Source organism: Brachycentrus maculatus, unplaced genomic scaffold (assembly GCF_059751285.1).
Source record: "Brachycentrus maculatus isolate JH-2025_06_01 unplaced genomic scaffold, ASM5975128v1 h1tg000010l, whole genome shotgun sequence".
In the NCBI taxonomy this organism is placed as follows: Eukaryota; Metazoa; Arthropoda; class Insecta; order Trichoptera; family Brachycentridae; genus Brachycentrus; species Brachycentrus maculatus.
Window position 1 is genome coordinate 1,214,506 of NW_028280764.1, and position 12,170 is coordinate 1,226,675.

The 12,170-nt window shown below is 33.0% G+C and overlaps 1 protein-coding gene across 1 annotated transcript in view; it reads right to left on the bottom strand.

Moving 5' to 3' along the window:
- The window catches only part of LOC148313543 (pseudouridylate synthase RPUSD2-like), a 181,125-nt gene extending 179,973 nt beyond the window's left edge, over positions 1 to 1,152 (bottom strand). Inside the window, exon 1 of the mRNA XM_088261618.1 lies at positions 996 to 1,152. The gene's annotated coding sequence lies outside the window, so the exon portion shown is untranslated. The remainder of the gene's footprint in view (positions 1 to 995) is intronic.
- Between the last annotated feature and the right edge of the window lie 11,018 nt (positions 1,153 to 12,170).

Consider the following 12,170-nt stretch of genomic DNA (forward strand, 5'->3'; position numbering starts at 1 on the left):
TCTTTTTTGATTTTTGAAGTAAGAGAATAAAATAGGTTAAATAAGTTTCTTAAATTACAGATATAAAGTGAACAGCGCATACGTTTATGTAAAAACATAACTAAGGTTATGTTCCCTGGCGGGGTAAACTATCCATCGTACATGCATCTAACATCTCTAGTAAATTGAACCCATTCCGTAATATTGGGGGTGGAATATTATTTCCAGCCCTCGAGCACACGGGAAAAAGGATACAAACCAACATTTGAGTTAGTGGTTTGTACTTCGTCGGAAAATACCCGAGAAATATTTTATTATTTATCGTTTGCCTCCATAAAACGAACCTTAACTTAGCCAAACTTGTAAAGTCAATTAATACGAGGACGATTGAAATAGAATTTGCAGACCTTAAAGGAAAATTATTATTTGGTTTCTGAAACTTAAGATTAACAAAGGACCTATCAGAAACGTACCCTAAACATGAAAGAAGCAAGATATTACGCTTTCTATAACTTCCACAACGTATTAAAGACGTTATAATGTATCCAAAAAATACTTTATAATTATATTACACAGAAAATGTGTACATGAAATGTTTCTTGATTTTTTTTTAGGGATTTGATTGCATATCTAAGAGCTACAAATAGCGCATTCGTGTCAAGTCGACACCGAGAATGAAGTGCATAGTTGTGGCCCTAGCCACGTGTATCCTCGCGAGTCCAGCATAAGGTAGTCCAGCGCGGAGAGCCGCCGCGAGCAGCTCGCGGCACCGGACTGGACAGCGCGTGGCGCGCGACACTAAAATAAATCATCGCAGACATACCAGACAGACTGTGGACTCGGCAAAACACTGCGATTACATCACATCACATCGATATCAGACTCCTGTTCACTGAAAATCAACAGTGAATGATCTTACATCGATATCAACAGTTCAACAGTACGTAAACACGAAAAACTTTAAAAAAGTTGAAAAAACAAATAAAAATAACAATATAATTAAAATCAAACTTTACTCGATGCTATTCTAGAGATTTAAAAATCTCGTAAAAGTTTGCGAAAGTATTTTCAATATTTATTCAGCTCGACCGATTGTCAAATGATAGTAGCGAAGTTCGCGTGCGCGCTGCCTGATAGCGAGGGAACAACTGACGGGAGACACCTGCGCGCCGCGACGCCGCGGAGGGAACTGAGGGCGCCCGCGCCGCGGTGCCGCCCTTCCCCGCCCTTTCCCGCCCTCCCGCCCTAGCGAGGGGAGGCTTGATCAGGTGGCAGCGGTGAAAACCATCTCGCTCGCTTCACCCGTGCAGGTGATGCGTTAGCCGAGTGACGTAGTAGACAAATGCACCAAGATGGCTCTAAAAATAGCGTCCACGTGAAAGCGCGAAACGATGGAACATAAAAAAAATCGCTTCGTACCATTCATAAAATTTAAAAGTAATAAAACGTCAAAACAAGTGTGATCGTAACATATATGGTACATACGAATTCCATAATCCGTAATTAATGTTAACCAATTTCCTCAAACCCAACACGCAATCCCATGGGTCGCTGCCAGCACACATTGCTGTGTGAAATAACAATCTCAATACGATATTTCTATGGGAACGAAATATAATTGTAACCTTTATCAAGTTGTTATCCCTCGCGATACGAATCTCAGCTAAAAAGCGTTGCCTTACAACCCACAAAACTGTGTTGTAGGTACTAAAGGAAAATGTAATCAGAGTGGCGCGCTAATCGTTAAGAAAGACAAGGGAGTTTACACACAACTTCATAATTATAAGCTCAAGCATCTCAAATATTAAAATGACACGGTGTTTGAAAATGATGCGGAACGCACCGAAATTCGTGTTACAATAGATTTTAAGAAAAAGTGGCATTTACCAAAATGTTTTTTTTTTAATGCATTAAAATGCTGAAATCTAAGAAATTTTACTTATAAGTAAACATACAGTATCGAACAGATCAATTGAAAAAAACTCTTTTCATATTATTTTTAGATATCTCATCAAAGATGAAGAAGAATATGGAAGTCTGGGCATTTACGGGGCTGACGACCGTCATAGGCTGGTTTGAGTGAGCCCCGTAAATGCCCAGACTTCCATATTCTTCTTCATCTTTGATGAGATATCAAAAAACAATATGAAAATAACTCCAGTAATTGGAGATAATCCAGATTTTGTGAACAAGTATTTGGACACACTCAAAATGTTGTAAAACTCTTTTCGTTGTATTTTCGTAAAAAGTTTTGTAAAGTCTTTTGTTTATTAGTTATATCACAAATTCATATTTAATATGATCTCAATTGGGCTCAATCAATGATTATACTATTCTTGGCATCTATTATATAGTATGGTATAAGGTTTTGGCACGTGGATGCCATTTTTTTGTCTCGAAACCATACCTGAATTATGGGCATTATGGGCAAAATGAGCATTTCTACCATAGTGCAATCAATTTCGGAGAGCCGATAGATTTTCAATTAGGTTTATGTCTGACAATTTCTTACAAATTGCCGATAGATTTTCAATTCGGTTTATGTCTGGCAAAATTCTTGACCAGTCTAACACAGTTCATAGTTTTTGTGTGAAAAAAATCATAATTTTTGTGGATTTTTTGTGGCAGGATTTAACATCCTGCTGAAATATTCCATTACCATTTGAACCTCGTTTTTGTATCTATGGTAGTATATTTTCCAGTAGAATTGGGTGATACTTCTCGCTATTCATCATCTCAGTCACTGAAAAAAACAGTCCTGGTCCATAATACGAGGAACACCCCGAAAACATATTTTAGAGGGCGTTGAAAACACGAAAAAAAGTTTTGTTTCAAATAATCTGATTTATACTGTAAGAAGATCGACATACTAGAAAACGGTACGTTAAATTACTGAGTCATTTCAGAATTTTGACAGTTTTAGAGATGATTAACAATACCAAATCAATCAATCCTATAAAAAACATATTGTACTTATTAAATGAACGACGTTATGACAACTATCGTGGTGTAGTTGGGTATATATCGAGTCCCAAAAACTACAAAATAAATTATGAAATTAATTTGGATTGGGTGTTGCGGTGCATAGTGACACTTTTCATTCCCATCCTTTTATTCATTCATATAGTCTTTAAAATATCATATAATACTTAAGGTAAAAAACATCATTCACTCTGAAATTTGGTGTAAACTTTAACTTTATGATAATCAGAATGCCTAAATAAAACATAAATACATATATTATAATAACAGACATGTGTATAACAAGGTTTTACCATTAAATTGTTTATCATGTTAAATTTACGACCTCCAGAGTAATAACAAAGTTCAAGTAAGAAATTGTTCGGTAGTTGTAATATACTCCAAAGGGTTTCGGTTTAAACATCAGTAGGTATTTGGCGAGGGTAATACAGAATAGAATGTAGAGAAGTAACCTGTTATATCGATTAATACATAATAGGTAGTTTAAATCTACCCTTTGAGCCTTGAAGTATGAACACCGTAAATATTAAATTAACCAATACAAATCAAACTATGACGTTACAATTTCACGTTATTATAAGGATGTAATTGATAAATTACAATTATAAAATTGACAAGCAAGCTTTTACATATATTATCATTTTGAGACTGGTAAATTTATGTTTCTGACTGTAAAGGCTTCGATACGGTATTGAGTTGCCAGATTCTCAGTGAAACGTTTAATTATTCTCAAATTTATAATAATTAAAATCGACATTCTCTTTGAACGAAATGTAATACATATAAACGAAGATTTATAGATTTATTTAATGAAGTCTTAACAAAACTTAAAGAATATTGTACTTGAGAATTTAAAGAATTTTTCATAATTTAAAATAATCGTTACAAAGTCCTAATTTTAAAAAGTGACCATGCTCTAGTGTTTTTATTTACCACGAACCAAGGAAGAAAATCTCTTTTTATTAATCAAGCGATGGCATAAAAATAAGTTTTGTCTAAAAACACTATTTAAAGAAAAATTCTTAGTTCCAAGTCGTAGCTAATAAAGGAGCATTAGAACGTTGTATGTTCGCGTATATGTATTATTTCAGTATTATTTAAAAAATCGAACATTAAAATTATCTGTTTCCTTTTACAAAAAAAAAAGTTCCTAAACCCCCCCCCCATTTCCATTATTTATTACCCTATCAACCTCTATATATACCCCTAAATATTTTTTGCTCGTTAGTTTTAATTTTCACCTGTAGATGAAAACATCTGTAAGTTTTCGAAACTAGTCGTGTATAAAAATAAAACTCATTAAGTGGTTTATTAAAAGTGTTTAATTTAAAAAATCAATATGTTATTCCACAAAGTTAATGCCGAATCAATAAATAATATAATTTTAGTTATGCACATTTTACTTGAAATAATAAACTCAACAATAATATACGGAAAAAGGTTGAGATACACTTAACAGAATGGCGAACAAATATACATATTGATAGCATAAATGTTTTTTTTTAAAGCAGTACTTAACTCAAATTGAATCCATGATAATAAAGTCTTTTTTTACAGTTTTTTTAAAACGTTATTATACAAATATGTCATTCGTAAGTAAAAAGTTCAGGTTTCAAAAAATATCTTTGAAAACACTACGTTTCGTCTCCCAGGAGTATTTTTTTTATATATAAATTCACTTTATCCTTAAATTTACTGTCGGCACAAATTTCTTAGGATTTTAGGTAAAGTCAAAAAGTGCGGAGAAAGTTTAATCCTTTAGAAAGAGCCTGCTTTAGGAAAGCTTTCAAGTATAAAGTGGCAACTTTGTGAAATATTATATTTTAATTTATCAACGAGCACATGAAAATACCATCTTAAAAATAAATACTGTAAGTAACAATTTTTTTAAACTTATTAATGTTTAGTTAAACGTATATGTTGATATTAAAGGCAAAATTTCTAATATGATTTTAAGTCAAGTGTTGCGTAACCCTAGAGATTAAGTCAAATATTTTTTTGGATACTTTTACTTCACTTACTTTTCGATTTTATAGTAGCTTTCAGGCAATGAACGACATTCTCATTAGCGAGACCCGGATATCTGTTTATCAAACGGTTGTCACAAAAAAACGGAGTCAGCGCATTTAAGCCTAAGATTTCCCGAATATTTCGTGACTTTTTACTAATAGTACTTGATGGATGCGTTTGAATATTTGTAAGAAACTTTGGAAGAAAAATACAATTTCCTTGTTGAAATGACTTGGAGATGATAAGTTTGGATAAACCATCGAGAATGACAGGTATGCCAGAAAAAATATTTCCCAAGTCAACGCATTACCAAAACCAAGGAATAGGAATAACACAAGTAAGACAATTTGTATGAGTTAATCGTGACACTTGCAAAAAATAAACATGATTAACAGTGATGATTTTACGTTGCTCGCTATATTTTTCTGACAATTCATTTTCTGTGCAAGATGCTAAGATGTCTCTAGCTTACTAAAATAACAACAACAAAAAAACCTACAGTGAACTGTAAAAAAAAATTGTTAAGCAGTTGTTCTGACATAGAAAACCATACGTTATCAATAAATCCGGGTACATAATTTTATAGACAAACTTTAATTTACTCAAATTTCATCTGTATAATGTGGTGGTCATAGAGAAATTGGATTCTATATAAGTTCCGGGTTCGATTCTGGACGGAACGATATAAACATAAGTTTTTCTCGAAACCTCAATATGGAATAATATCGTAAACTGACACGTAAAACGTAATCCTTACGTGTACTCAACAAACAAGATTTATATTGTATCCATATAACGCAGTAAGTACCCTGTGCAAAATACCATACGAGTATTGGACAGTGTAATGTTAATCCTTAACACTCGCACGTCGAGTGTGACTCGACATGGTATTACGCCATCTCGGATGTTGAGTTTGACTCGACATAATACGATGCAATTTATAAAATAATATGAATGAAAAAAAAAAACACTCAACAATATTTGAAACCCCTTTTCAATCTTTTTTACAAATCAATAAGTATCTGGTGCCGGGAAAAAATATTGAGGAGTGCCTGGTGGTGTCAAAAGTCTGCGTAATCGGATGGCATGTATGACTAGATAATTTGAAAGCAGCGAGGAGTTTATGTCAAGACAGAAGAGAATGGCATTCTATCCTCTCTGCCTACCCCTGCGGGGAAACGGCGTGATGGTAGTAGTTGTAGTAGTAATGGTCAATGTGATGAAAATTCCTTATTTTAATTACGTTCTTACATACATACTCATTTGTAAAATATTTGCATTTTACATCATCGCTATAAATTCTGATGATTTTTTTAAAAATAATACTGTAAAACATATTTTTGTGATTAAAAATAAATAAAATGTCAAAATAAATGCAGTTTCGAAATTAATTTGCAAATTTACCATAAACTTTTTTTCACAGGATGACATTTTTTTATTTAGTAATATTGTTGGTTAACATGTCAAAAAAGAACATGGCAAAGTTTAATATGGCGTGCGTGGTCCATATTCATTATTGCGTTTAGGAACAGGTCATCATTACTTACGTTACGAAAGCCATTTTTTAAATTTATTTATTGACAAATTTGCATACGAAAAATTCACTAACATGTTATTTAGTACGATAAAAAAAAAACATTTCACCCATTCCCTTACAAACGGGAAAAAATCCCACGTTTAAGGGAGGAGTTTTATAGTAACATGACAAGTTTATTATATGTAGAAAAATAATAAAACTACTTTTCTATTTAACTTAAGAGTTCTAATAACTATTCTTCCAACCCTTATCTTAACACTGCGTCGTATTGGCGCAGTGTAATTTTGATCGTAACTAACATGAAGGCGAGTTGATCCTTCTTGCTCTTCAGGGACCAGTCCAGGATGATGTTGAATAAAAATTAGAGTGTATAATCACCAATATTTATTTTCACCCTCCCTGGGAATCATACCCGGGACCTCCAGCAAGGTAGCTAAATAAGCTAACCATTACACCATGGAGGTGGACTATTGATGGGATAAAAACCTGGAATGTTTGAAATCTTAAAACTAAAAAAATAAAGTATTTATTGTTTTGGCATTTGTGGTAAGACATGATGAAATTTTAAGAGAGTTAATTTTAATTGTAATGACTAGTATCGGAAGCTATGCTTCCATCTTCAGGTCGAAATATTAAAAGAAAATATTTATATTTATACCCGAAGATAGCTTCCAAAACTAGTCGTTATAATAAAGTGGTAAAAAACAAGTGTTTTTATTTTTAAGATAAATAAAGAGTAGAGGAATAGTAGAATACAGTTATAAATGCAACTATTATTGCAGAGATCGCGTTGTACGATATTTGCATTTCGTTAGAAAATGTGTTCGGTCAGCTGTAGCCACAGGATCCATTTGTATAACAACCCCCCGAATATTTAATTAGAAGACAATTTGATAAGTTAACGTTGGAGGGAGCAAGTTTGGGATTTACGCGGTTCTGAACCCTCAGTGGGCAAACAGACGCAAGTAATGCAGATTGTCGTAATATTATATTTGTGTTGGGACAGAGATGCCGCACTAAGCAATTGGGGTGAAATGAAGAAATGTAACCGCGTCCACCACCTTAAACCTTTCCTTTCACGAGGTATTTTATTAAGTCATCGGCCATTATATCAAGTGACACTCCATCTCATGTATTGTAGTTAATTTATTAAAACCCACATCCGCATCCGATATTGCATAGGGCACTGCAACATAAAAATGCAGTGTTATCTTGATCGTTCACATATCGCTGGTTAAATACCAAAGGGCCACGACGCAAAAAAATATATTAAACGCTTTATTCAAAAAATAGTATCTGAATCGCCAACATTTTCAAATTCGAAAGACATCTTTATTTCTAACTCTAGAATCATGGGTGTCTTTTTCGAATAACAAAATGTTGACGATTTAGTTACCATTTTTGGAATAAAGAGTTAAATGTATTTTTTGCGTTGTAGCCGTTTTGCATTTAACTAGCGATATGAAGGAAAGGTGATCATATCTCCACTTCAGGACCAGTCCAGGATAATATTGAATGAATATACGAATGAAAAAATAATTATATTTATCTAACCCCCCCCCTATAGGAATCGAACTCGTGACCTCCAGTGCGGTGGTGAGCATGCTGACCATTACAATACGAAGGCAGACATAATAGTCTTCTTAAATAATCATCAATATTTTTCACTTTTCCACTTTTTTTTCAGCACCCGTTTATTGGATTTCCTATGAGGAAAGCGTATCACTTCTATTCTACTCCACGTTTCCAATGTTTTTTCAACATTATTCTGAATTTTGTTTATGAAAAATTATCTACTCACATTTTTCGTCGAAATGTATTTCATAAAAGAAATATAAAAACCAAAAAAAAATTCACCTGATAAGCTTATTATATATTACGTTACAAAAACTTGTACGTGTAGGCAGAGCTTTCATCCTATTTATTATACCTTCCATTCCTCCCAAAATTCCACCCCCATCTTAAAGTACTTTATCCTAAGCTCGTTCATGTACGTCATCTGTTATACCTAATCACATATTTTTCATCGCCACATCAAATGGCATTTATATTATTAACGAACAAGTTAACATCAAGTCGATCTGCTACGGTACATTATGCACCATTGGGTGTAAACAAAATGTATTAATTATTTTATCTGAGAATGGATTTCATCGTAGCTTACATCGTCAGACTGGTTTGAAGATGTCGGTAATGATAAAAACCAGAAGCATGTCAAATAGATAAGCAAATTAAATATTTTATTACAGTTGGTACATTAATTACGTCCTCCATAAAATATTGTACTAATTTTATCGACACATCTATTAAATGTCATTTATCAATACCATAAAATGATATTAGAGGCGTAGCGATGTTAAGAGTCTACCATATGTTTAAAATCATGGGATCCATGACCGATTTTAAACACAGAATCTACAGGAAATTTCAGTATTTTTATATTACGTTAAAAATAAAGTGTTATATGAACCCAATATATGTTTCGAATTCACCAAACAAAAAGATAAATTAAAAAAAAGATAAAACGGCCAAAGTATACGGATGAGATAAAATGTATTATTTATTTTTCTTTTAAATGGTTAGTGCTGTTTTATTTCTTAGGCGTACTTTCATAAGCTCTTTAACTTTGTGTATACTTTGCAAAGACACCTGAAAGGGTAATAAAAACTTCAAGTTCGAAAGAGCAAAACAAACAAGTCTTCCATCTACTCTTTGAAATTTCACTGAGATTTCAAAACGTACGAAACTTCGCAGGGAATTAAAAACAATAACAGGATGCTATTATTGAATACATAAATAAGCATTTAATACTTCTCTGAAAGGTAATATTATCACAATGGCTTCTGCCGCTGCCACCGTAAATTTTTCTATAGGGGTGGAAAGCTACGTTTATCCTGGTCTTATCGATTTTTGAATGCCTTCAGAAATAAATAACTAATAAAACTATTATATATATATATATATATATATATATATATATATATATATATATATATATATATATATATATATATATATACTCTCATAATTGTGACAGTCGGTAAAGCAGATCGCGCAAATCTACCACCAGACGTCGCGCATGCGCCGCACTGAAAAAACAACTTCAGATAAAAAAAAACACTGTGTTTGGTGAACTGTGATATTATATGTCATTTATAAAATATTATTTTAGAATAAACTTTTATCGTCGTTTCTTTAATTACAAAGCAACATATTTGCCATAAATCTACAATTTATAAACTCAAATAAAAAAAATGACATATGGTAAAGGCAATAATGCTGATGTTCCCTGCTTATGAATCAAATATGTACATAAGGATGACAAATAATTTCAATGAGCAGTAATCGGGGTTACATAAATCCGTAAAAAGGTTTCCCCTGGGAACGGTGGATGTCGGTACTATTGCAAATTGCAAAGGATGTAATGTTGTTTGGAGACTAAGGTTTGGTCGGGATAGGAACATAATCTTAGTAAAAAGACATTTCACCTTCCGCCTTATTGGAAATGTTATGGCCATTCTTGTGTGCGACGCCAGAACCCGCAATATATTCCACTAACATATACCATTTTATGAACGTATCAGGGGATCGGACAGGAGGATTATTTAAAAGAAACATTTTAGCTAACCATAAGGTCCGGATTTTGCTTAAAAAATGGATGAACAAATTGGGTTAGTCTGATATATATATATATATATATATATATATATATATATATATATATATATATATATATATATATATATATATATATATATATATATATATATATATATATATATATATATATATATAAAGGGTCCGCCAAATAACTTTTTTTTTTTGAAAATGCTATAAGTGCTATCGAGTGTAGCTTCGGCTGTGTGGCACGTAGCGCCGTCCTGTTGAAACCAAATGTTGCCAATATCCTCCTCTTCAATTTTTGTGAACAAAAATCCGTTCAACATGGCCCGATAACGATCGCCATTGACTGTAACGGCCACTCCTTGCTCATTTTCAAAGAAAAATGGCCCAATTATGCCTCTGGACCAAAATCCGCACCAAACAGTGACTCGTTTTGGGTGTACCGGCTTTTCAATGTATGCGTGCGGGTTTTCTGTGCCCCAAATACGACAATTTTGCTTGTTTACATACCCGCCAAGATCAAAATGAGCTTCATCCGAAAAGATGATTTTTTTGGCAAAATCGGCATCTTCTGTAAGTCGATCGCAGGCCCACTCAGCGAAGCGAAAACGCATTGGATGGTCAGTTGGCTTCAACTCCTGAACCAATTGGACTTTGTATGGCGTCATACCAAGGTCTTTATGCAAAATTCGTCTCAATGATGTCTCCGAAATGTTCAATTGTTGAGAACGACGGTGAATTGATGTTGATGGCGCTTCACGCACACTTTCTGCCACAACATCGATATTCTCGGGTGTACGCACTGTTTTTGGCTTTTCACGCTTTGGTTTATCGATGAGGATGCCAGTTTCTTTCACTTTTTTCACAAGATAACGAACATACGGAGCTGACGGTGCTTCTCTTCTTCCAAAAACCGTACGCAATTTTCGCACACATTCTGCAACATTACCATGATTTTCAAAGTAATGTCGCAATATTTCCCAGCGTTGTTCAAGCGTATACACAACCATATTCGCTCAGCGGAAGGATAAAACTAATTATCTGTCAAATCAGACATGAGCTAAGTGTTACCATTCACGAAATAAGCACTAGTTGAAAAAAAAAACTTTAGATGGCGGACCCTATATATATATATATATATATATATATATATAATATATATGTATATATATATATATATACATTATTATGGATTACTCGGGTAATCACGCCATATCTCAATCTATATTCGTCCGAGAAAGTAGTAAAGTTAATACTTACGTAATGAATATTCAACTAATTGCATTAGTCCGCTAGATTTCTGCTGCATCGTATAATAATTAGAACGAGTTCTGAGAACGCTTTATCAGATATGCAGATGAGCTTAGAAAGCTGCCCGATCCATTTTACAAGTACCAGTCCTGACATACATGTAATTGTTAACCCCCGTTTAATTTCGAGCAAGGCAAGCTCAGTATAACTTACGTACTTTACCATAGATTACATTATTGCATAAGTTCAAAAATATGTGAGAGAAAATGGTGTTGTAAATACTCGTATATACATACATTGTCATTTATCATGCAGAGTAATAAGTTGATTAACCCTATGGTATATTAAAGTAATAATTAAGGAGTAAGTCTTAGAAAAAAATATGTGAAAAAAAATAAAGAAAAGTGATTATTAAATTTAAAAAAAGTAACAGTAAACAAGATTATCCTTGTGATAGAAATTTGTTTTAATTTATCGTAATCCTTCTCCATCCTCATTTATGTAAGGCGGTAAATTCTGTTTTTTCGATAAACGTTGTTGTTTTAGTTTTTGGCATGATTATAGCATCTCTCGTTTTTGGTTGGTTACTTCTTTGATATCCCGTCAATTGTTTATGTATCAGCTACAAAGGTTTTTAAATTTTTTTATTTAAAGTTTAAAGACATATATACCTTTACATTCATATTTTATCAATAATAAACTAGTTAAATAAAATAACACGTGTGTCTCCTAGTAGATCAAAATAAATTTTAAAGAATTCTCACGTTTGATCAATAAAAGAAAAAGC